This window comes from Lissotriton vulgaris, chromosome 4_1, assembly GCF_964263255.1.
Source record: "Lissotriton vulgaris chromosome 4_1, aLisVul1.2, whole genome shotgun sequence".
NCBI lineage: Eukaryota > Metazoa > Chordata > Amphibia > Caudata > Salamandridae > Lissotriton > Lissotriton vulgaris.
The window spans coordinates 830954381-830978485 of record NC_141691.1 but is presented as its reverse complement, the minus strand read 5'-3'; positions in this window follow the sequence as shown (position 1 = coordinate 830978485).

Here is a 24105-nt window from a genome sequence, read left to right as displayed (position 1 = left end):
ATTGAGTAAGTCGGCTATTCATAATTTTCTCAACCATCTTAGTGGGGAAAGGGAATCTTGCAGTCGGGCGGTAGTTGCTAGTTGTAGAAGAATCTAGATTCGCTTTTTTTAGCAGAGGGAAAATGATTGCGTCTTTCCAGACTGCAGGAAAAGTTCCTGATGAAAACATGTTATTAAAAATGTTGGTTAAGATTGGGCTTACCTCCCATGCAAAGTTTTTAAGATCTGCCGGGGGGCATGGATCCGAAGGGGATCCCGATTTGGTATCCTGAATAAGTTTTTCCACAAGCTCATTGGATACCCGTGAAAAAGTCAACAGCTCGTTTTTTCAGTGGGGTGCCTCTCAGTTGCCTTGTTAGAATTGGTGGTAAAGATACTTTATATATCATTGACTTTATTCCTAAAAGCGCTAGCTATACTATCACATAAAGATTGCGGCTCTTTGATAGTGATTCAGAAGAGGGGGTGGTGATGAACAGAGTGTCTGAATTAAGCAGACCACTCTTACCCAGTCCAAAGATCAGGGCTTGATCCATCACCGTTATTTATCTCACTGCACCATCCCAGCTCAGAACCTGGCTATATGCAAATCAGTCTGTCCCTGGCCCAGTGCCTCATGGGAACAGGGCAGACTAAACTACCAAGCCAATTCTTCACCAGAAAGGAGACAAGCTACCGGGGACCGGTTTCTGGCATTTCAGCCTTCTTCGGCTGGCTTGCTTGAATCCTGATGGTGCAGTGAGAAAGGGACTCATGTCTGAGTATACCCTGCCACACCTATAGTGGCCAAAAATGATTCAGAAAAGGGGGTGGTGATGAACAGAGTGTCTGAATTAAGCAGACCACTTTTACCCAGTCCAAAGATCAGGGCTTGATCCATCACCGTTATTTATCTCACTGCACCATCCCAGCTCAGAACCTGGCTATATGCAAATCAGTCTGTCCCTGGCCCAGTGCCTCATGGGAACAGGGCAGACTAAACTACCAAGCCAATTCTTCACCAGAAAGGAGACAAGCTACCGGGGACCGGTTTCTGGCATTTCAGCCCTCTTCGGCCCAGCTTGCTTGAATCCTGATGGTGCAGTGAGAAAGGGACTCATGTCTGAGTATACCCTGCCACACCTATAGTGGCCAAAAACGATTCAGAAAAGGGGGTGGTGATGAACAGAGTGTCTGAATTAAGCAGACCACTCTTACCCAGTCCAAAGTTCAGGGCTTGATCCATCACCGTTATTTATCTCACTGCACCATCCCAGCTCAGAACCTGGCTATATTCAAATCCTTCTGTGCCTGTCCCAGTGCTTCATGGGAACAGGGCAGACTAAACTACCAAGCCAATTCTTCACCAGAAAGGAGACAAGCTACCGGGGACCGGTTTCTGGCATTTCAGCCTTCTTCGGCCCGGCTTGCTTGAATCCTGATGGTGCAGTGAGAAAGGGACTCATGTCTGAGTATACCCTGCCACACCTATAGTGGCCAAAAACGATTCAGAAAAGGGGGTGGTGATGAACAGAGTGTCTGAATTAAGCAGACCACTCTTACCCAGTCCAAAGATCAGGGCTTGATCCATCACCGTTATTTATCTCACTGCACCATCCCAGCTCAGAACCTGGCTATATGCAAATCAGTCTTTCCCTGGCCCAGTGCCTCATGGGAACAGGGCAGACTAAACTACCAAGCCAATTCATCACCAGAAAGGAGACAAGCTACCGGGGACCGGTTTCTGGCATTTCAGCCTTCTTCGGCCCGGCTTGCTTGAATCCTGATGGTGCAGTGAGAAAGGGACTCATGTCTGAGTATACCCTGCCACACCTATAGTGGCCAAAAACGATTCAGAAAAGGGGGTGGTGATGAACAGAGTGTCTGAATTAAGCAGACCACTCTTACCCAGTCCAAAGATCAGGGCTTGATCCATCACCGTTATTTATCTCACTGCACCATCCCAGCTCAGAACCTGGCTATATGCAAATCAGTCTGTCCCTGACCCAGTGCCTCATGGGAACAGGGCAGACTAAACTACCAAGCCAATTCTTCACCAGAAAGGAGACAAGCTACCGGGGACCGGTTTCTGGCATTTCAGCCTTCTTCGGCCCGGCTTGCTTGAATCCTGATGGTGCAGTGAGAAAGGGACTCATGTCTGAGTATACCCTGCCACACCTATAGTGGCCAAAAACGATTCAGAAAAGGGGGTGGTGATGAACAGAGTGTCTGAATTAAGCAGACCACTCTTACCCAGTCCAAAGATCAGGGCTTCATCCATCACTGTTATTTATGTCACTGCACCATCCCAGCTCAGAACCTGGCTATATGCAAATCAGTCTGTCCCTGGCCCAGTGCCTCATGGGAACAGGGCAGACTAAACTACCAAGCCAATTCTTCACCAGAAAGGAGACAAGCTGCCGGGGACCGGTTTCTGGCATTTCAGCCTTCTTCGGCCCGGCTTGCTTGAATCCTGATGGTGCAGTGAGAAAGGGACTCATGTCTGAGTATACCCTGCCACACCTATAGTGGCCAAAAACGATTCAGAAAAGAGGGTGGTGATGAACAGAGTGTCTGAATTAAGCAGACCACTCTTACCCAGTCCAAAGATCAGGGCTTGATCCATCACCGTTATTTATCTCACTGCACCATCCCAGCTCAGAACCTGGCTATATGCAAATCAGTCTGTCCCTGGCCCAGTGCCTCATGGGAACAGGGCAGACTAAACTACCAAGCCAATTCTTCACCGGAAAGGAGACAAGCTACCGGGGACCGGTTTCTGGCATTTCAGCCTTCTTCGGCCCGGCTTGCTTGAATCCTGATGGTGCAGTGAGAAAGGGACTCATGTCTGAGTATACCCTGCCACACCTATAGTGGCCAAAAACGATTCAGAAAAGGGGGTGGTGATGAACAGAGTGTCTGAATTAAGCAGACCACTCTTACCCAGTCCAAAGATCAGGGCTTCATCCATCACCGTTATTTGTCTCACTGCACCATCCCAGCTCAGAACCTGGCTATATGCAAATCAGTCTGTCCCTGGCCCAGTGCCTCATGGGAACAGGGCAGACTAAACTACCAAGCCAATTCTTCACCAGAAAGGAGACAAGCTACCGGGGACCGGTTTCTGGCATTTCAGCCTTCTTCGGCCCGGCTTGCTTGAATCCTGATGGTGCAGTGAGAAAGGGACTCATGTCTGAGTATACCCTGCCACACCTATAGTGGCCAAAAACGATTCAGAAAAGGGGGTGGTGATGAACAGAGTGTCTGAATTAAGCAGACCACTCTTACCCAGTCCAAAGTTCAGGGCTTGATCCATCACCGTTATTTATCTCACTGCACCATCCCAGCTCAGAACCTAGCTATATTCAAATCCTTCTGTGCCTGTCCCAGTGCCTCATGGGAACAGGGCAGACTAAACTACCAAGCCAATTCTTCACCAGAAAGGAGACAAGCTACCGGGGACCGGTTTCTGGCATTTCAGCCTTCTTCGGCCCGGCTTGCTTGAATCCTGATGGTGCAGTGAGAAAGGGACTCATGTCTGAGTATACCCTGCCACACCTATAGTGGCCAAAAACGATTCAGAAAAGGGGGTGGTGATGAACAGAGTGTCTGAATTAAGCAGACCACTCTTACCCAGTCCAAAGATCAGGGCTTGATCCATCACCGTTATTTATCTCACTGCACCATCCCAGCTCAGAACCTGGCTATATGCAAATCAGTCTGTCCCTGGCCCAGTGCCTCATGGGAACAGGGCAGACTAAACTACCAAGCCAATTCTTCACCAGAAAGGAGACAAGCTACCGGGGACCGTTTTCTGGCATTTCAGCATTCTTCGGCCTGGCTTGCTTGAATCCTGATGGTGCAGTGAGAAAGGGACTCATGTCTGAGTATACCCTGCCACACCTATAGTGGCCAAAAACGATTCAGAAAAGGGGGTGGTGATGAACAGAGTGGTCTGGGTAAGAGTGGTCTGCTTAATTCAGACAAAGATCAGGGCTTGATCCATCACCGTTATTTATCTCACTGCACCATCCCAGCTCAGAACCTGGCTATATGCAAATCAGTCTGTCCTTGGCCCAGTGCCTCATGGGAACAGGGCAGACTAAACTACCAAGCCAATTCTTCACCAGAAAGGAGACAAGCTACCGGGGACCGGTTTCTGGCATTTCAGCCTTCTTCGGCCCGGCTTGCTTGAATCCTGATGGTGCAGTGAGAAAGGGACTCATGTCTGAGTATACCCTGCCACACCTATAGTGGCCAAAAACGATTCAGAAAAGGGGGTGGTGATGAACAGAGTGTCTGAATTAAGCAGACCACTCTTACCCAGTCCAAAGATCAGGGCTTGATCCATCACCGTTATTCATCTCACTGCACCATCCCAGCTCAGAACCTGGCTATATGCAAATCAGTCTGTCCCTGGCCCAGTGCCTCATGGGAACAGGGCAGACTAAACTACCAAGCCAATTCTTCACCAGAAAGGAGACAAGCTACCGGGGACCGGTTTCTGGCATTTCAGCCTTCTTCGGCCCGGCTCTGTCCATCAGACGGCTGTAATGCCAGAAACCGGTCCCCGGAAGCTTGTTTCCTTCCCATTGTAAGAATTGGCTTGGTAGTTTGGTTTGCCCTGTTCCCATCATGCACTGGGACAGGAACAGACTAATTTGCATATAGCCAGGTTCTGAGCTGGGATGGTGCAGTGAGCTAAAAAACGGTGTTGGATCTAGCCCTGATCTCTTGACTGGGTGAGAGTATTCTGCTTAATTCAGAAACTCTGTCCATCACCACCCCTTGTTGTTAAATATTTTGCCACCATAAGCGTGGAAGGGTATACTCAGATGTGAGTCCCTTGCTCATTGCACCATCAGGATTCAAGCAAGCCGGGCGGAAGACGGCTGTAATGCTAGAAACCGGTCCCCGGAAGCTTGTTTCCTTCCCAGTGTAAGAATTGACTTGGTAGTTTGGTTTGCCCTGTTCCCATCATGCACTGGGACAGGAACAGACTAATTTGCATATAGCCAGGTTCTGAGCTGGGATGGTGCAGTGAGCTAAAAAACGGTGTTGGATCTAGCCCTGATCTCTTGACTGGGTGAGAGTATTCTGCTTAATTCAGAAACTCTGTCCATCACCACCCCTTGTTGTTAAATATTTTGCCACCATAAGCGTGGAAGGGTATACTCAGATGTGAGTCCCTTGCTCATTGCACCATCAGGATTCAAGCAAGCCGGGCCGAAGACGGCTGTAATGCCAGAAACCGGTCCCCGGAACTTGTTTCCTTCCCAGTGTAAGAATTGGCTTGGTAGTTTGGTTTGCCCTGCTCCCATCATGCACTGGGACAGGAACAGACTAATTTGCATATAGCCAGGTTCTGAGCTGGGATGGTGCAGTGAGCTAAAAAACGGTTTGGATCTAGCCCTGATCTCTTGACTGGGGGAGAGTATTCTGCTTAATTCAGAAACTCTGTCCATCACCACCCCTTTTTGTTAAATATTTTGCCACCATAAGCGTGGAAGGGTATACTCAGATGTGAGTCCCTTGCTCATTGCACCATCAGGATTCAAGCAAGCCGGGCCGAAGACGGCTGTAATGCCTGAAACCGGTCCCCGGAAGCTTGTTTCCTTCCCAGTGTAAGAATTGGCTTGGTAGTTTGGTTTGCCCTGTTCCCATCATGCACTGGGACAGGAACAGACTAATTTGCATATAGCCAGGTTCTGAGCTGGGATGGTGCAGTGAGCTAAAAAACGGTGTTGGATCTAGCCCTGATCTCTTGACTGGGTGAGAGTATTCTGCTTAATTCAGAAACTCTGTCCATCACCACCCCTTGTTGTTAAATATTTTGCCACCATAAGCGTGGAAGGGTATACTCAGATGTGAGTCCCTTGCTCATTGCACCATCAGGATTCAAGCAAGCCGGCCGAAGGCGGCTGTAATGCCAGAAACCGGTCCCCGGAAGCTTGTCTCCTTCCCAGTGTAAGTATTGGCTTGGTAGTTTGGTTTGCCCTGTTCCCATCATGCACTGGGACAGGAACAGACTAATTTGCATATAGCCAGGTTCTGAGCTGGGATGGTGCAGTGAGCTAAAAAACGGTGTTGGATCTAGCCCTGATCTCTTGACTGGGTGAGAGTATTCTGCTTAATTCAGAAACTCTGTCCATCACCACCCCTTGTTGTTAAATATTTTGCCACCATAAGCGTGGAAGGGTATACTCAGATGTGGGTCCCTTGCTCATTGCCCCATCAGGATTCAAGCAAGCCGGGCCGAAGACGGCTGTAATGCCAGAAACCGGTCCCCGGAAGCTTGTTTCCTTCCCAGTGTAAGAATTGGCTTGGTAGTTTGGTTTGCCCTGTTCCCATCATGCACTGGGACAGGAACAGACTAATTTGCATATAGCCAGGTTCAGAGCTGGGAGGGTGCAGTGAGCTAAAAAACGGTGTTGGATCTAGCCCTGATCTCTTGACTGGGTGAGAGTATTCTGCTTAATTCAGAAACTCTGTCCATCACCACCCCTTGTTGTTAAATATTTTGCCACCATAAGCGTGGAAGGGTATACTCAGATGTGAGTCCCTTGCTCATTGCACAATCAGGATTCAAGCAAGCCGGGCCGAAGACGGCTGTAATGCCAGAAACCGGTCCCCGGAAGCTTGTTTCCTTCCCAGTGTAAGAATTGGCTTGGTAGTTTGGTTTGCCCTGTTCCCATCATGCACTGGGACAGGAACAGACTAATTTGCATATAGCCAGGTTCTGAGCTGGGATGGTGCAGTGAGCTAAAAAACGGTGTTGGATCTAGCCCTGATCTCTTGACTGGGTGAGAGTATTCTGCTTAATTCAGAAACTCTGTCCATCACCACCCCTTGTTGTTAAATATTTTGCCACCATAAGCGTGGAAGGGTATACTCAGATGTGAGTCCCTTGCTCATTGCACCATCAGGATTCAAGCAAGCCGGGCCGAAGACGGCTGTAATGCCAGAAACCGGTCCCCGGAAGCTTGTTTCCTTCCCAGTGTAAGAATTGGCTTGGTAGTTTGGTTTGCCCTGTTCCCATCATGCACTGGGACAGGAACAGACTAATTTGCATATAGCCAGGTTCTGAGCTGGGATGGTGCAGTGAGCTAAAAAACGGTGTTGGATCTAGCCCTGATCTCTTGACTGGGTGAGAGTATTCTGCTTAATTCAGAAACTCTGTCCATCACCACCCCTTGTTGTTAAATAGCTCTTTGATAGTGGGCTGTTAGTTGGAGTTGTAAGCTTATTCACAACCTGAAATAGTTGTTCTACTGAGTTTTTAGATGATTCTATTTGTTAATTGAAGTAAGTATTTTTCTTCGTGGCTAAAAGATTTTTTGTAATTAGCTAAAGTATGTTTGTAGCTCTCCTTTTCCTCGTCTTCATAGTTCACTCTCCAACGCCTTTCCAATCTTTGACGTCTTTGTTTCTCTAGACGCAGAGCTTCTGTGAACCAGGGAGCTGAGGGTTGGCTGCGATTCCCAGTGCTTTTGCCATTTGACACTGTCGCCGCAAAGGCATTATTCAGCCAGTCGTTGTAACTCTCAACTGCTTGATCTACCTGCATACTCATATTCGGACATGTCTGATTAAGATGGAGTTCAAGCAGATTAATATCTATTTTATTCCATGCCTTGATAATCTTTCCCTGATCTTTATTAGAACAGGCCTCTGATTTGATTTGGGCGGGGTAGTCAAATAATATGAAGCCTTGCTGAGTTTAAAAATTTACCAAGAGATAGATAATTAGGCTATCAGACAAAGGTGGTGGTATAGTTATTATGGACAGGGTAAAGTATGATTCAGAGGTACTATGACAATTGTAAAATGAAGAACACTATAAGAAGATCCAAGAGATCCCAAGTGGCATTATGATTGGTATGATCACTGAGCTTTTCAATGACGGAAAGAAGTCTGGAGCTCCAAGAAAGAAGAAACATATCTATTCAACAAAAATTCAAGAGTCCCTCGCATCTATATTCTTCCAAAGACCCATAAAGACCCACAGAACCCACCAGGGAGACCCATAATGTTGGGTGTCAAAGCAATCTTAGAGTGTACTTGCAAGTAAGTGGATACATTCCTTAAACCTCTTAGCTGTGATATACCAAGTTACCTGAGGGATACAATGCATGCAATAAACACACTGGAAGGCATGCCCTTCAATGAGACTAATGACACCTTTGGTGCATTGGATCATTTAGTAAGCTTGTATCCAAACATCCTTCATGGAAATGCATTGGAAGCTATGGAATATTTCTTGAATAAAAGACAGCTACCATGTGATGTGCTAACAGAATATATACTCAAGTTTGTCAAGATGTGTTTAAAGTTCAATTTCTTCCAATTCAACAAGCAATTCTACTTACAACAAAGCGCACTGCGATGGGATGTCCCTTCTCACCAATCAATCAATCAATCATCGCATTTATATAGCGCACTACTTACCCAGAGGGTCTCAAGGCGCTGGGGGAGGGGGATCTGCAACTGCTCGAACAACCAGGTCTTGAGTTGCTTACTGAAGGCGAGGTGGTCCTGGGTCAGGCGGAGGTGGGTGGGGAGGGAGTTCCATGTCTTGGCGGCGAGGTAGGAGAAGGACCGTCCCCCTGTGGTGGCTCTACGGATGCGGGTGACGGCGGCGAGGGCGTGGCTGGTCGATCGAAGGTGGCGTTTGGGAGCGTAGAAGTTGAGGCGGCTGTTGAGGTATCCTGGGCCTTGGCTGTGTAGGGCTTTGTGTGCGTGGGTGAGGAGACGGAAGGTGATTCTCTTGTTCACCAGGAGCCAGTGCAGATCTTTCAGGTGTCCGGAGATGTGGCTGCGACGGGGGATGTCCAGATGAGTCGTGCTGAGGCGTTCTGGATCCGCTGGAGTCTCTTCTGGAGTTTGGCGGTAGTTCCGGCGTAGAGGGGGTTGCCGTAGTCCAGACGGCTGGTGACGAGGGCCTGAGTGACCGTCTTCCTGGTCTCGGTGGGGATCCACCGGAAGATCTTACGTAGCATGCGCAGGATGTTGAAGCACGACGAGGAGACGGCGTTGACTTGTCTGGTCATGGAGAGGGAGGAGTCCAGGATGAAGCCCAGGTTGCGTGCGTGGTCTGTTGGTTTGGGTGCGCTGCCTAGGGCGGGGGGCCACCAGGAGTCGTCCCAAGCGGTGGGTGAGGATCCCAGGATGAGGACTTCCGTCTTATCTGAGTTCAGTTTCAGGCGGCTGTTCTTCATCCATTCGGCTACCTCTTTCATCCCTTTGTGAAGGTTGGCTCTGGCGGTGGCGGGGTCTTTGGTAAGGGAGAGGATCAGCTGGGTGTCGTCGACGTAGGAGATGATGTTGAGGTTGTGCTGGCGTGCGATGTCTGCTAGGGGGCTCATGTAGATGTTGAAGAGGGTTGGACTGAGCGAGGAGCCTTGAGGGACGCCACAGATGACTTCGGTGGCTTCAGATCTGAACGGAGGGAGGCGGACTCTCTGTGTCCTTCCGGCGAGGAAGGAGATGATCCACTCCAGTGCCTTCTCCTGGACTCCGACGTTGCTGAGGTGTTGTACTAGGGTACAATGGCAGACAGTGTCGAAGGCCGCGGAGAGGTCGAGGAGGATGAGGGCCGCTGTTTCTCCGTTGTCGAGCAGCGCTCGGATGTCATCGGTGACTGCGATCAGGGTGGTCTCGGTGCTGTGGTTGGCCCGGAAGCCAGACTGCGAGGGGTCGAGGGATCCGTTCGTCTCGAGGAAGGCGGCCAGCTGCTTGTTGACGGTCTTCTCGATGACTTTTGCAGGAAACGGGAGCAGCGAGATGGGGCGGTAGTTTTTGAGGTCGGTGGGGTCAGCCGATGGCTTCTTGAGTAGAGCGCTGAGTTCGGCGTGCTTCCAGCTCTCCGGGAAGGTAGCGGTGTCGAAGGAGGTGTTGATGATGTCCCGGAGGTGGGGTGCGATGATAGCGTCGGCCTTGTTGAAGACGTGGTGAGGGCAGAGCTGTCCATAATGTTTATGGCACAATATAGAAAGAAAAATTGATCAACTACCCCTTCATGGGACACGCACATGTATGGAAAAGATACATCAACGATGTGTTAATGATAAGGGGGGACCAGATGGCAAAATTGAGGATTTTACCAACTAGCTCAATACACAAAGTGCGGATATTCAATTCTCCATGACAAAGGATAAAAATAAGAATAAACTTCATAGACATCATCTTGAAACAGGAGAACAATCACATTTATACTACCCTCTATAGGAAGGAAACCAATAGACATAAATGTCTGCACTACTCAAGGTTCCAAAGGAACCTAAGAAACAACCTTCCATATAGTCAGTTCTTAAGGATCAGGAGGAATTGTTCTAAAACAGGGGACTTTTTTGCCAATGTGAAGAATCTGGTCACTGAACTGCAACAAGCTAGGAAAAGTCACCCTCCCTAGTCTGTTATATGCGGACGATTTAGTGCTGTTAAGCCGGTCGCCAATAGGCCTTCAGGACCTTTTGAATTGTACCCATGCCTTCTCGGTAAAGAATGCCCTAGAAATAAACCTCAACAAATCTAAGGTCATGACGGTGAACTACAGGAAGAAAAGGAGCCCTTGTTGGTACCTGAACGGAGTAAAACTCGAATGGGTAGCCACATACAAGTACCTTTGTGTAGTGCTTGATTCTAAGAACACGTCTAGGCCTCAGCTCCAGTCCATCCGAGGGAAGGCAACAATGATCATCCTCGCACTGAAAGCACTAAAGACTAAACTCCTTGACCTTACCCTTAAACCTTTCCTTGAAATCCTCAGAGCGAAACTTCAACCAACGCTCACCTATGGGAGTGAATTGTTGCATGGGAAGGACGCTGCACTATTAGACACAGTCTTAGCCAATTGTTACAGGGCCATCTTCAATCTTCCCAAATATGCGTCTCCGGCCCAAATTCGTTTAGAATTTGGGGTGGTCAAACAAACACTAGAAAGACGGAGCGAATATGTAATTAATTGGCGCAAGATTTGCGATGCAGACCCTGACTCTTTAAATGCCAGGGTCTGGGAAGAGCTACTCAGATGTCGTACTTCACTGCCTAGGGACTACCTATTTGGATCTCTGGATTTGCTAGGCTTATCCGATATATGGGAATCCGCCATAGACCACGAGTCCTTCAAAAAATTGGCAAAAAATTCTGCCCGAATAATTTCGGCAATAGAAGATAAGAAAGACCTAGCCAACAGGACGCATGGCTGGATAACAGTGGGAGATTACGGCAAAATACGGTCAAAAGCATATCTTAATATCGGGATGAAAATAAAAATCAAAGAAAAGTTACTAAAATTGCGCCTTGGAGCCATCCCGATATTACCGTACCTGCCGCCATGGGAGAGAACTCACGCCTCGGCCCTATGTCGCCTATGTAAATCAGGCAAGGAGGACATTATCCATGTGATATGCATTTGCCCGAGACTAATGGACCTGAGACATAAGTTGTTGCTACCTTTTTTTAGATTATATGCCGCTCGGACCTGTAGGCAGGCAGTTAAACTGTGTTTTTCCTCCAGCGATACTAAATTGAATTGTCAGGTTGTGAAGTTCTTCGATTTAATGAAGGAAAGATTCAAGCACGCTTGAAAGACTTATCGGGACTTAATAACAACCTTGAATTGACAATAGTAACTGCTGTATTTTAAATCATTTGTACTGTTATATGGCGTTTTATATTTTTGCAAAGATTTTAATTAATCATATACAAATAAAAATATTACTTACTTACTTACTTACTGGTCACTGAACTGCAACAGTGCAATTACCCCCAAACAAGCAATGAAACAATCAGGGTACACTCCACGGTAGACCATGCACATAACAAGGGAACAAGTACAACAATGACCTGATGGTATGCGTGACCACCTTCTCTCAAGCAACTAATACAGTGAGCGAATCCATCAAAAAGATTTGAAGAATTGTTACAGGCCTCAACCAGTTCAAAGAGTTACCTCTGTTCATGTTGAAAAGAAACAAGAACTTTTGAGACAGTTTAGTACAATCAAACACTACCAGAAAGAAATGGCGATCACGTCCCTGAGCATGATGTTTAATTTACCATCCACCAAGTAGCATCTCCTGGTTAGGAGATGTCCCCCTGAGCACAGCGTTGAACCCACATCATGGATATTAAAGTTAATAAGAAAAACCAAGTGAACGAGTTTTGACCCACGGTAAAGCAATGGATGTATGCTGCATTTATTTAATGTTTGATATTTTTGTCTTCATATCAGAGCATTAGAAGTGAACTTTGAAAGCGTCAGTCAAAACACTTTAGCATTTTGTCAATCAATTATATGTGAGCATTGCAAGCTGAAATGTAAATACTGATTGATTAAGCTGAAATGTAAACACTGATTAAGAAGGTGGAAAAATGGAATGATGTACATGTGAATAAGTACACACCATGGAGGAGGCACCTCTGTGCTCACTCGTATTTAACATGTGAAAATAGAACCCTTTAATGCAGAGGGACTCAGTTTCCCATCACCCCCAGCAAGTCAGACCAGGAAGGTCAGGTAAAAGATTAAATCTCCAAATCACGGTTTAGCGCCAAATAAGAGGGCCAGTATTCTAGAACCACAGTGGTTGGCTGGAAAAATGAACTAGAGATGAGGGTGTGCTACCACAGGGGAATGCAAGGGCATAAGTAAATCTGATCTGGAATTACTACCCAGTAAAACATCCCAGCGAGTGATCTGATTGGACAGAATTGCTGAGGGAAACTAAAATTCCCAGCAGCATCGCTCCACAATTTCATTTGAACTCAACAGGAAAGTGATATGCAACAAGTGAAGCATGGAGACATGGCCCCTAACCACGGAGGTATGCATGTCATGACGGTTTTGAGGCAAGCTTTGGAATTATGCCCCTAACATAAGGGCGACAACCATTAGATACATTCCCTTTCTTTTCTAGAATCGGGACTACCTGCCTGGAGAACATCACTACTCCTAGAGGCTTCGGCATGGGTGCCACATTCAAATAAGGCCTCTGTAACAAATACTGCAGCAAAACCCACGTGATGACTGCTCCACCAAACAGTGTGGCAGTGGTGCTCCTGCCATGCAGAAACCAGCAAGTCTCAAACACATACACACAACACAGCTATTCAACCGAGAAGGGAAAGAAAGGATGTGTGGACCACAAAGGTAAAAACATACAAAAATGTGTTCAGGAAGCCAATCAACACAGAGATTCTCATTGCTCTCATTACAGGACAAACGTTCAGCAAGACCACCCCTAAGTAGTATTCAAGGTGCATCCGATACAGGACGTAACACCAATGAAGCATAGAGGCACAGCCCCTTGTAAGGGAGAAAAGGGAATACCCGCCTGGAGGAATTCACTGCTCCCAGAGGCTTCTGCATGGGTACTGCATTCAAATAATTAGAAAAGAGCAGGATGGACCAGCTTTCACACACACCATAAAGGGCATTTCATGAAAATAAGTAAAGGAACCACCCTTGCTGTGTGATAGGAAGCATAATGAATACCCCAAAACACCTGTGCCACATGCAACACAGATGGCAATAAAGAATGCGTAGTTCCATGTAAACCACAAAACTGTGTCCCACAGAATCACATTCATAGCCCTGAGGAAGACCTTCACCAAATCTTTCAGAACCCTTGAGAAGGTCGAAACGCATCAATGTATTTAAAACGTGATCAGGAATACACCCCAACAAAAGAATAAAAGAGGGTCAAGGGAGGGTCGCGGAGTACATTTAGTCCTCCAAGACCAACAAAAGTATCTAAAACGTATGGATTCCGGCCATTTGCCGCCACATGGTACCTATAGGAACATACCTACAAGAGAAAACAATATATATAGTTGATTGTAAAACCTTAGTTGGTTATGGTGTAAATGTTATATGTAAATATTTGTTGTTCTCTTTCATATGTTGGGCACTTATGTTTGTGTAGACAACAAATCATTCCATGTTTTGTTGAGTAATGTCCAATCAACAGTGAGTTTAGGAATGTTGTATGCGGCGCTTCTCTAAAGGTTTTGTTTGTCATACACTGTAGAATGAACATACTATGGGATTTAATGGAAAAATACATAGTAAAACAGTCTTATTTGTTGCAGAACCTTCATTTTTTTTGTTTGTCTGTCTTTATATGTATGCCAGTATGCGCCATGGAAGATACTAATGCATCAATTATATTTGTATGAAAGATACAAGCGAGTGAGTAGTTACAGGGAGATTCTCACAAGGCAACGAGCCCTCACAGGCCAAGCAGACAAGGATACGTTATTTGGTCTCCGATGTGAATAATGATACATTTATGGTGTAGGGGGTATATATTTCTCTTTGAATAACAATATGCTAATCCCCTCCCCTGTTATCTCAACTGATCACTCCTCATTATGATAGAAATCTTTCCAAAAGTGGCATTTCTAAAATAGTGATGATAAATTCAACCATGCTAGCAAATAGGATGTATAATTAACATTCCAATAATATGAAACATAAAAGGGTTACTCCTTCTCAATCAGGAATTACAGCTTATAAGCGTAGGAAGGAATTCCCAATGCTAAACTATGCAATGGGTGGGCCTCACAGTATTGGAAAATGATTTTAGATGTTTCGTACTACCATGACATGCAAAACCTAAAAGTATCTTCTAGTCGAATAGCACCATTCCCTTTGGGCCACCTAGGGCCCACCATAGGGGTGACTTATGTTTAATAAAAGGGGAGTTTAGGGCTTCACACGGGTTTTAAATGCCAAGTCGATATGGCAGTTAAACTGCACATGCAGGTTCAGCAGTGGCAGGCCTGTGACAGGTGTGAAGTGCTACTGGTGTGGGTGGTACAATCAGTGCTGTAAGCCCAATAGTAGCATTTAATTTACAGTCTCTGGGCATATTAAGTGCACTCTACTAGGGATTTATAGATAAGTTAAATTTGACAATAGTGAACGAGTCAATCAAACCATGTTTTAGAAGAGAAGTGCATGCACTTTAGCACCGGTTAACAGTGGTAAAGTGCTCAGAGTCCCAAGGCCAACAAAAAGAAAACAGCAAAAAGGTGAGGAAAACAAGCAAAACGTTTGGTGAAGACCACCTTAAGTCTGTCAGGTCTAACAGCAATCCAACTAGTCTAGGTTTTGCCACTATATCCATAGATGCCCATGCCCCTGGAAATATATTTCACATTATGCCATCTGGTACAGAAGCTGCATGGTTGTTTTCTCTGATACTGTTGTTTTGCCATACAGTGTGATTTGTAATAATCCCATCTCTTTGTCAGAGGCCAAATGATTTCCAGTGATGCAATAATAAGTCAAATGAGTGGTTCTAAACCTAAAAGAGTGTTGATTGTTGGACCCTGGGAGAATCAACATCCAATTGTTAGTACCTGGAATACACAGAGAGGAGCAGAATCATCCAAATCCTTAGTACAGTAGTGACAAAGAGCTGTGAAGTAACCACTGACTTCTCAGCACCTGATTAAAAGACCTGATATCATGGAAATAATCTGCATTACATTGCTATGACTGCAGCGTCTCAGTTGTCTGGGTACCCCAGAACTGCGGTACCTTTTGTAGTTGAATGGTGCCCAGACCTCAGAAAACACTGCATGAAACCTGCACCTGCTGGCTGTGAGTCTCATCACCTGAGGCTTCCTTCCTTCCCTCATGCTTATGCTCATTATTTCCTAGCTACCTCATCATTGTTGTCCAAGGCCTTACACTGGCTAACTTATTTCCTGGTTGCTTCTACTGGCTGCTTCAGCTCCAAAATAGCATTCACCTATCTGCAAGTCTACAGGTGCCCTTTAAAGTTACTCTGCAGCTAGTCCTGTTCAGTATTTCTTTTCTTTTCTTTTCCATTTCCATCATGGATATTCCTTACTTCCTTTATGTCATTTACTTTTCCTGTTCCTTCACTCAGGTTGGAGAGTGTGTTTGCTTCCTTGGTCTCTCAACATGCTTAGCCTGACTCTTCAGTACAGAATTATTCCTATTGGATTTTGATTCCTGATTTTCTTCAGTCACTTGAAATCGTCCTCCAGCAAGGAGTTATTTTTTTTACAACTTTGGCTTTTTCCTCCTGAGAAGGTGGCACCTTCTTGAAGAAGCATGCATACCACATATTCAGGAAACAGTTGCCCTTAGCTTGGACATTAGAAGACCCGGACAGTGGGTAAGTGTCCAGCCTTGAACAACAGTCAATTAAAGTTTGAATGTTTTCTAATGGTAATTGCCAGCTGTTTGTTTGTGGGAGTTTCTTATGTTTTATCCTAAATTTGTCATTTCAGAATTAATAAACGGGCAGACATTTTGGATTATTCATGCCTTGCAGTGATCATTAAACATGTACAGAAACACTGATAATGTAGATGTATACAGCTACCACACAACTCCAAATGAGCATAAAAGTTTTTGTATTAGGAGACCCTTTTTTATTCAAAAGAATCCTGCTTCCTGCTATTTTTGGTTTGTTTTCATGCTTCCTCCAAGTTGATCTTCAGCATTTTTTCTTCATCTGTTAGTTTACCACACTCTGATGCCCAATTTAATAGTTTGTCCTAACAGAATATCTATGCTGAATAGGGAAAATAGAGTGAATAAAGGGCCACATGTACTAAATTTAGGATAAGCTATTTCTTAATTACGATTCTTACCAAGAGAGTTACAAATTTTGGATAGTGATTCCTAATGGGTCACAAATCAACCTAACTATCACAAGGCTATTAGGATATTGATTTTAATTATTATTGTCACTTGTATTAAAGGACCAGATTTTGTTTTGTATATTTAATTGTAGATATTGGGTTGGTTATTTTATTTATTTAGTTTTATAATTGTTCGTGTGCTTAATTGTCTTGGTTTCTTTTTTTTTAAAATTTTTTTTTTTATTTTCACCTGGTACTAAAACGACAAAACATTCGACATAGTTTCCATTCATCAAGTAAATATACAATTAATCATAAATTAATCAATCATTTCACTTTTTCAAACATTGATTTGACATAATATCATATAAGAAAGAAGACAGATAGACAAAAAAAGTCTTTGGTATATTAGTTCATTTCTAAATTCCCCCAGATTTTCTCATACTTCTTTAGTGACCGGATTCCCCTGAGTTCTGCCAGCGTACATTCCATAATTTTTATTTCGTTAACCAGGTACCACCATTCCAGAACGCTGGGTGGGTTGGGATTAATCCAGGCCCTGGCTAAAGTTAATTTGGCACATGAGAATAAGATTGATAATAATATGTAATGTGGTTGATTTGACAGATGAGGGCCTATCATTACCATGGGTGCAGTTATTGGTGAGCTAAGAATATTTTTTGTATTTAGGACCTTTCCCACTTCTTCCCAGAATTTCTCTAATTTCGGGCATGAGAACAACATATGGACTAGGTCGGCCGCGTACTCATCACATTTCGGACATTTAGTTTTTTCTCTTATGGTGTTATTCGGGGACCATTTAGAAAGTCTTTCTGGGGTATAATATAACATGTATACAGTTCTATATTGTTGTAATCGCAAATTAGATGATCTTACATGATCATGAATATTAGTATAGGATTTACTTATTTGTTTTCCTGTTATATTAGTTCCGAGTTTTAGATTCCATTTATTAGCTAGTGTATCATTATCGTCCGATCTTAGACCTATAAAGAATTTATATGCCGAGCTAATTATTGATTTTTCTTTTTTAGAATTTAGAAGTTCCCAAATGCCCCCACTCGCCAGGGTGTTGATTCTATTCTTCCGTATTAAAAAGTCATATATTTGCATATATTTGAATCTATGCGTATCAGGTAATCCATATAGTTGTTTTAAAGTAGAAAAATCCAGCATGCCTTGAGAATTATATAAATCGCCCAGAAACATAATACCCTTCAAATGCCATCTGCGGAATACCCCGTCGCTAAATAGACTAGGAAGCCCGGGGTTTTCCCATAATATTAATTGTGAATGAAATATAGTGGTTTTACAGTGAGTGAGTATATCCTTCCATATTCTTACTATATCTCGTGCAGTCTTAAATTTAACTCTTTTGTAAAAGTTAGGATCTGTTATACGAAGAAAAAATTGTTTAGCATCTCCCTTTAATGATAAATGATGGTAAAACAGTGTGTCCTCTTCATTTAGTAGCGAACGAATACGTCTTATAAAAGAGGCCCAGAAATATAATTTCATATCTGGAAAGTCAAGGCCACCAGATCCTATTTGATTTTTTAGCATTTTCAGTGATCTCCTAGCCTTCTTATAACCCCAGATAAAGTTACAGAAAATCCTGTCTAATTGTTTAAAAAAAAGCCAGTTTTGTGCCAAAGGAATTGCTCTAAATAAATATAGGTATTTAGGTATAATTTTCATTTTTATCAAGTTTATTCTCCCGATTAAATTTAATGGAAGTCGGTGCCATTTTTTTAAGTTCGCAGTAGTAGTTTTCATTAGATTTTTGTAGTTGATGTTATTGATTTCTTTAATATTTGAGGTAATTCTGATTCCGAGATATGTCGCAGTCTTGCATATTTCAGGCACTGGTTGAGAGGGAACAAAATTCACTATTATTTGAGTTTTGTGGGCATTTAGCTTATAGCCTGATACCCTGCCAAATTTTGATGCTTCGAGTTTAATAGCTGTTAAAGAATCAATTGGTTCAGTCGAGTATACAGCGATGTCATCTGCATACGCAGTAATTTTTAAGCTTTGACTGTCAGTCTTAAAGGGTCTTATTCCTGTCTGAGTATCAAGAGCTTTTAAAAACGGTTCTAATGAAAGGGCAAACAATAAGGGTGAAAGGGGACAACCCTGGCGTGTACCTCTTTTGATTGGAAAACAATGTGACGTAAGACCACCATAACGAGTATATGCTATTGGATTGTCATAGAGTGCCCGGATCCCGTTTAAAAATTTTCCTCCAAACCCCATTGACCCCATTACATGCCATAAATAGTCCCACCCCACCCGATCGAACGCTTTTTCAGCATCAAGCATTATCATAGCCAGGGGGGTAGCCTCTATTTCTGCTATATCGAACGCCGTTATTGCCGAATTAACATGAGCTGTTGTGTCTCTCCCTGTTATAAAACCATGTTGTTGCATATTAACAATTTTTGGCATTAGTGGTGCTAATCTTCTAGCCAAACATTTTGCAAAGATCTTTGCATCAACATTAATCAAGGAGATTGGCCTATATGAGCCCATCTCCTCTTTGGGTTTACCCTTTTTATGGAAAAAAATGATTTTGGCTTTATTCCAAGAACGGGGGGCTGACCCAGTTCTACCTATGTAATTTATTACTTCTAAAAGAAAGGGTGTTAGCTCATCCAAACATGATTTATAAACTTCCAAGGGAATAGTGTCCTCGCCCGCTGATTTCCCTAATGGCAGTGATTTTATGGCTTCTCTTAGTTCTTCATTGGTTATTTCTAAATTCAGTTCTTCTGTCTCGTTTCTTGTTATCTTATTTGTTATATTTTCTTTTAAATATTTTTCGATTATGGAGTCGTCAGGTATGTTCTCCGGTGTATACAGGATTTCATAATATTTGGCAAATTGTTGAATGATATCATCTGGCCGATTATATCTCTTGTTATCAACCCCTGTGATTTGAGATATCATAGATTCCGCTCTGTCTTCAGCTACTTTAAATGCTAAAATTTTTCCAATTTTGTCACCACCCTCATATTGTGAGAATTTATATTTATGGATCTGTGCACTCCTTTTCTTTAATAAAGTTTCCTTAGTTTTACATTTTAACTGGCTAAGGTTTGCACTAATATCTAGGGTTGAGAGATTGTCTCTTAAAGCTTTTACAAGCTTTCTCTCCTCAGCTGCAATATCGGTAGTCAAAGTTAAATTATGATTTTGTCTTTCATGATTCTGTTTCAGAACAAAGGTTTGCGTGAATCCTCGAATACTCGCTTTACAAGCATCCCATACTGTTAAGCATGAAGCTGTGTTTCTATTAAAAGTCAAAAATTCTGTTATATGGTGTTTTAATTGTGAGATGAAAGCCGTATCTGATAATAAATTCCTAGGAAAAGTGAAAGCTCTTGGAGGTTTATGTTTGAGGGGTGTTGCAAATTCAATCATAATGGGATTGTGGTCAGATGTAATACGTGGATAAATTACCATATTTGTAGTTCTCATCAGGGTGTCCGATATAAAAGCCATATCTAAACGTGAGCATAACCTATGAGGGGCTGAGAAAAAAGCATATCCTGGAAAGTTTGGGTATTGCGACCTCCATACATCTTTGACATTATGTAATTTACATAGATCTAAGATAGATGCTCTATTTTTTGGCATTCGTTTATAATTACCCGGGCGTGTGGTATCCGTATGACAATTCAAAATACAATTGAAGTCCCCCATTATTATTACTTCTCCCTCCCAATCTAATAACGCAATGTTTAGTTGTTCAAATATTCTTGGTTCTTCTTTGTTTGGTCCATATACCACACAGGCAACATACTTCATATTATTGAAACAAAGTTGGGCGATTGCCCATCTCCCCCATTTATCACCTTTTGTTTTAGTTATTTCTGCCTTGAACCTTCTGTCTTTTAATATGGCAACCCCTCTTATAGAAGACGTAGTTGCGGAATTTGTTACTAACTCAAAACCCAATTGACTTAACAACTTCTTATCTTTATCTATAATGTGAGTTTCAGACAAAAACACTAAATGCGGATTATATAATCTTAACTCTTCAGCCACTAACTGCCTCTTGCGTTTGTTATTCAGCCCTGACACATTCCATGCCAAACATCTAATGTTATCCATCTCTAATAAAAAAAGTGGTGTCAATATACAGCATTATTTTATATAGTTCAAAATAAAGAATACATTTTAATAACAAAAGATTCTCATCACACTCTTCTACCAGGTTGAAAATATTTTTCTTTTCTTCCCCAACCCTCCCTCCACCTTCCCCCTTCTCCACCATCCCACTCACCCACCCAAAGCTGCGAAGATCCACCCCCCTTTCCCCCCCTTACCTACTGCTGCCGGTGACTAGGCAGCGCCTGCGGTCGGAGCCAAGAGTCCCCCCCCCCCACCCGAGATGTCAACTAAAGAAAAAGAAATAGTGGCAAAGGATGAGCATTTGTGTGTTGAAAGTGTCCATATCCGTGTCCCAATCTGTAGCTTAAATTCTTAAATGTTTAAATTCGATTAAAGACAGCTAATGTACTTCTCGCTTTTTTTTTTTTTTCCCCCAACTTTATTTTGGTTGACTCTTGTTGAGGTTGGTCAAATATTCCTGTGCCTCCCAAACTTCGCTGAAGAAGTTTGTACGTCCTTTCATGATTACTTTTAGTCGGGCAGGTTCTTGTAGATATGCTGAGCCACCCAATTTGTTGATTGGATCTATTAATTTACGCATTTCCCATCTTTTGTCCATCGTAGTTTTGCTAAGGTCTGACCGTGCAAAGATGGTAAGATTGTCAATAATTATTGGTGTATTTGGCTTAGCTTTTTGCCATACCGCTTGTCGGAGCAAAAAATTACCGAAATGCATCAAAATTGGACGTGGGAATTTACTATTCTGGTGTTTTTGGACAAATGGAAGTCTATGTGCTCTCTGCACTTGAGAGTCCCAATCCCAGTCAGAGAGATCCGGGAATGCTCGAGGTAACAATTTCACCAGAAACGCCCTCGGGTCAGATCCCTCCAGCCCTTCCGGAATTCCATAAAGTTTAAGGTTAGATCTTCTTTGACGATTTTCTAGGTCCTCAACTTTCCCCTGAAGTTGAGTTAACTCTTCATCATGGCGCCCCACAGTGACATCTAGCCGTTGTGTTCCTTCTTCCACTAAGACTGTGCGCTGTTGTAGCTCTATTATCTCCTGAGTAATACCCTTTAGTATGGAGGCTATATCTGTTATGGAAGTTTGTAATCTTATGTTGTCATTTTTCAGCTGTTGATAATGTAGCTCTGATTCGGTCTTTTGATTTATCAGGAGTTTTAATATAGTGTCTAATTGGGAATGATCAGTATTTCCCAACTTAGTAGCTTCCGTTAGGTTTGAATTCATCTTTTTTTCATCATATACTTTATTTATTTCAATGTCCATATCAGATGTCAATAGATCAGTTGCCATTGCCTTTGTCGTTGCCGTTGCTGCTAATAGAAGATCTTTTTCTTCTTCTTCTATATTCTGCTCAGTAAGAGTACTATTATGAGTTTGCTGTGCTTCGTTATCTATAGGGCTGCCCCCAGAAAGCCTTAAAGTCATAGTCTTAACTAGCCCTTTGGCTTCTATCCACTTCCTTATAGGGCTTTTTACACTGGCCGCTCTTTTTGAGATCAAAGGAGCTGTTCCTGTAACCAGGTTAGACAGAGCTCTACCTTTTTTCTTGTAAGTTGTCTTAGCCTTGCCTCTGCGTCTCTTTGGGGGTAACCTGCTTATAGTCTTATCCATGGATTTTTCCAATTCCAGTTCCTCTTCTGTATCGTAATCACAGTCTTCAGAGGATAAGTGTTCATCAGCCAATCCCGATGTTTGTTCTGAACCATAGTTGCTCCCTGAGCAGGTAGCATGCCTGTCGCAGTTTTCTAGAGCATCCTTATCTTTATCAATTGGGACCTCCATTCTTGAAGAAATAGCCAGATCTGAAGCTGACTCAGCAATACTTAACGTCTGGGACCCCTCTTTTGTCGCCCCATTTGCCGCCCCATTTACCTCCTTTGCTCCTGATACTGCCTCAGCACACGTTAGTATCCCTTGGCTTTCACGGTCTGCATTAGAGATGGGAGACATTGCCAGTTGAGTGAATAAATCTGATTCAACATCATGATTTGTATTAGCCAAAGTTGTGTTAGTTTTAAGGCTTACTGCTTTTCCATCCAAATCCAGAGGAGCAGCTTCATTAATTTCTGTACCCTTCTGCATATTTTTTTTAGAAACAGTCCCACAATCAAATTGAGGAGGGCGCAGAATTGTCTTACCTGCCGCCTTCCTGTCGCTTCCCTTTAGAGTAGCTGCCGGTGCTGTCTCAATGTTCTTTTTCATTTTTTCCGCCCCCCCCATCACACTGTTCTCTGTAGCTGCTATGTCTGTAGCCTGAGTAGCAAGAGTTAGAGCTGGGGTTGGGGCTGAGGTTGTGGATACAGCTTCCATACTTTGCTTGTGAATAGCTGCGGCTGCTGCTGCAATTGCAGCGGTTTTGGTATTCCGCGTGGTTCGCGGAGGATGTTTAGGTGACATATTTCCTGTTGGAATGAGAGCAAACCTCGCCTTAGCCAGACCCAGCAAGTCGTTGCCAAATCGTGCAAGCCTGTTTCCCAGCCAGTCTCGCACTGAGCTCCAAATATTTGGAACAAGCCACAACATCAGCAAGAATATCTGTTAAGAGCAGCATAGGCAGTGTGAGGAGGTGCTGCGTGTAAAACCAAAAGCGAATGTGCAGGTAAATAATCCGGATGGGCACACTGCTACTTCACCTCAAGCTGTTCCACTTGTCTGTTGCCGCCGGCCCCAGCCGTCTTTCTCTCCCCTCACCAGATTAATTCTGTGCCTGCCGTATCAGTAGATCCCGTTACCATTCACGGGAAAACATCTGAATACCTGAGAGCCGCTGCTGATATCGATGTGTAGAGAGAGAGCTCTCAAGCTGCCGCCTGCAGAGCCCCACCTCGAGCTGTTCCGCTCCTGTAAGCCTCTGCCGCTACTGCTACCGGTATCAGGTGAGTGATCTGGGTAGGTGCGCTGCTTCTGCACCTTAAGCTGCTCCACTCGTCTGATGCCGCTGACCCCCAGCCGTCTTTTTCCGTCTCGCAAGTTTAGTTTCAGCCTTCCATATCTGCATCAGTAAAGCCCGTTATCATCCTCGGGAAAGCGCCGCTGCCGACATCCGTGTGGAGGGAGAGGGAACTCTCAGAACGCCGCCGGCAGAGCCCTCACTCGCCATCTTGGGCTCCGCCTCCTCGTTGTCTTGGTTTCATTGTATATTGTCATTGTATCTGATTTTAATTTATTCCATATGGTTATTGCAATTTGCAACCCATTGGGAGTCGCTATAACAGGGATGGTGGCCTGCTGAGGTCAGCATATCACTGAAGCATATTGATGTTATCAGCAGTAGGACCCTCGTGCTTCTGAGGAGGACACTGAACAGGAACTACAAGATACGGGGAGAGGAA